We start from the raw sequence: 3,003 nt of genomic DNA, 5'->3' as shown, positions 1-3,003 counted from the left end.
GGATTTAGTTTTTCCAGAAATTCCTGTGACTTCTGTAACATTTCTACCTTTACTGCTTAGACAAAAATAGCTTTTTAAAGTTGAGGAACTTCTTGAGGGTTGAAAAAGAACATTCTTTTTTCTAGAAGTTTTTCAGGATCCTTTCCTTGTTCTTTTATGGTAAAAATTGAACAAATCATTGTAATATATATCTTTTTTAGTGTGCTATAGATGTGTTGCAAGTCTAATTAAAATCTGAAGCCACTGCTTTTATATTATTTATAATACTTACAATAAAAGAACGCAGTATCATAAACTAAAGTGATTTGAAGTAAATTCTTCAGGTCTAGCCCAGGGCAAAGGGGCCCTGAATCATTTGGAAATTTCAAATGAAAACAGAGGATAGATGTTTATTATTATTTAAAAAAAAATAATTCTAGCTCTCCCATAATCTCAGGCACTGAAGCCATTATAAAGGAGAATGGTTTTCATATGCAAGTAGCAGAATGGAAGACAGAAACAATTCTTTGCAGAACTACTCTGGAATTATATTGAAAGCTTAAAATATGTACACTACAATTGCTTTCTCCCCCTTAATTCACATTGTAATTTTCAAACATACAAAAGCTATGAGAAACTTCAGTGCAAGGTAGGAGAACTATCTTTTGGAAACCCAAGGCCTCACTTATATTTACATTAAAATCTTTTCACAGTACCCAGTAATATGAAGAGGTTTTAAGTTTATCTAGTACAACCAAGAGGTTCTTCTCTCATCTACACTTAGGGATAGATGACTGCGGTCTTAATGAAACAGAATATTCCAAATACTAATGGATGTTAAATTGCTTATTCTTACCAAGAGGTACTCCAAATAGCACATTTGCCTCAAGTATATGATATAAAGTGATGAGTTAATTCATGTACTTGTGTCAATTGCTTCAAGAAACTGAGAATTAGCTGCATTAGTGATTTTTTTTTTTTTGCTTTACATATGAACAGGAAAGTGCATAGGAATGGAGATTGATTTAAGCTCTACTGCACGAGGAGGGGAGAAATCTGGTGGATGGTCCCACAAATGTCATTGACAAGGTTAGTAAGTTCTTTCTCCTTGTCTTTTCTTGCTATTCCTTGTACTTAGGCTTTAGGTTCTTAAGATTTCTGGAGCAGTCTGTGGCAGAGAAATTTCTGATTGCAGTGAATTAACCAAGAAGAGTTTGTCTTCAGGACAGCCACATCGGCTGGAGCTTGAAAATTCCTCCTAGTGACCTGCATCAAAGTAGTGCTCAAGTTGCTCCAAGGACCTCTTCTCCATCTGGACTCCTAAATCCATCTGCATCATGTCCCGCAAAAGCCAGGAAAAGCAAGAAAAATGTGGGGACAAATGCACATCCCTGATCTATCAAACTTCCCTGGAGATCAAGGGCCAGAGCACAGTGTGATTCCCCAGCTTCAGGGTTCCTCTGAAGTAGAACAGAGCAACAGGTGGTGGCTGTTAATGTGCTGAATGTGGCTTCCCTCTGTGTCCGGCCATGGAAAACAAAGCAAGCGAGCGGATCCATGCCAAACACTTTGCAAGCATGGAGCTTACACAATTGGGCTCCACCCACATGCCTCACATGGGAATTTTCTCCCTCACCAGCTGGGTTAAGATCACAAGATGGGAAAAAGGAGAGGGGGTGAAAAAAAAAGAGAGCTGGAGTTGTTTTCTTTCCATTGTGGCTCCTCAGCTGAAAGTTCCTTTGCAAGAGAATAGAATAAAGATGAGAGCGAACACTGCTGATGGCTCAAAATCTGGCACCAAAGTTTATTTTTTCTAAGCAGTCTGAGCCTGAACAGTCTTGTCAGACAATGTCAACAGAGGTGAAAAAAAATGACGAAAATCATTGAATCTAGTTCGGCTCAAAAATGAAATAAATGCACCAGACAGGGTAAGTATATGGCCATTAAAAATGGCATAACCCTGACTGAAAACTGAACACCCTCATATGTATTTTGTACTCTCAAAGGCTTATCATGCCAGCTGTATTTTTGAGTGAGCTAAGTGTCTACTTGTATGAAATGAATGTGAGTAGGCACACATGAGCTTTCTCATCAGTGTCCATACTCATAGCCGGGCATGTATTGAAGTCTCTCAACTCAGCTTGTTATAGCTATCATGGTGCAGAGCCTGAAAATGCCTCTTCTCCGAGACCAGACAAACGCGAACTGACAAGCACTGTATTTTGCCCTTAAGGCTCCTGTCCATGGTGATGCATCGTCAGTTATTCTCTGTAAAAATCTCTGCCCCCCCACCCCACGTGTGCTTGCCTCTTTCCTTAGTGTTTGCCTAATTTGGAAGCAGGTATAATTCATGGGAAACACTGACTACACTCCAGCACCAATGTCTTCATGCTCAGGAGGAAGATGCATGGGATCAGTAAAAGGCAGGTAGGATTTGAGAGCCCCAGCCTTAGAAGAAAAGGGATAGAGACCCACAGCATGTTGGTGCTGCTCTGTGTGCCTCACCCATGGAAATCAATTTCCTGTTGAATGGCGCCTGTAGTCAAGAACTGGATGCTCAAAGTCCCATTGTAGCCTGACACAGTGAAAATAAAACCCGAGGACAATACAGATGCTGATGTCTTTACTTGCTTTGATAACAATGACACCAGTAAACAATGATGTTTAAGTGCACTTGCATGGTTCTTAAATTAAAAACAAGATAGCCAAGGGCAGTGAGAAGTCGCTAGCATTCCTGAGACTGGCACAGAGAAAGGCCTTTTACATACTTCAAGCTGGAAACAAACCCCACAGTGTGAGGATGACCACGGTACTTTTGTAAGGGGGTGACAGCTTCCAGGCTCTCAATTCTGTTGTGATTCCCATTCCACAAAACTCCATTTACATAGTCACAAGAGCAGCAGGGCTTAAGGCTAGGGCAGTACAACATGTTTGATGCAGGCACTGAGACCTGTTCTCTGTGGGTGCTTCAGAAGAGAAAGGAAATGGAGTGCTAAAAAAACCTCTCCCTGCTTTCCTCCTTTC

At 40.6% G+C, this 3,003-nt stretch overlaps 1 long non-coding RNA gene across 1 annotated transcript; it reads left to right on the top strand.

Annotated features, from left to right (window-relative positions):
• Positions 1–925: 925 nt before the first annotated feature.
• LOC108493740 lies at positions 926–1,850 on the top strand. The gene is made up of 2 exons (XR_001873591.1): positions 926–1,068; positions 1,175–1,850. It is a non-coding gene; the product is annotated as an uncharacterized LOC108493740 (long non-coding RNA).
• The last annotated feature ends 1,153 nt before the right edge of the window (positions 1,851–3,003 follow it).

The sequence above is a fragment of the Lepidothrix coronata genome, unplaced genomic scaffold, assembly GCF_001604755.1.
Source record: "Lepidothrix coronata isolate B3197 unplaced genomic scaffold, Lepidothrix_coronata-1.0 Scaffold1, whole genome shotgun sequence".
Taxonomy (NCBI): domain Eukaryota; kingdom Metazoa; phylum Chordata; class Aves; order Passeriformes; family Pipridae; genus Lepidothrix; species Lepidothrix coronata.
Note: the sequence above shows the minus strand (reverse complement) of the source record. Positions and strands in the feature narration are given on the sequence as shown.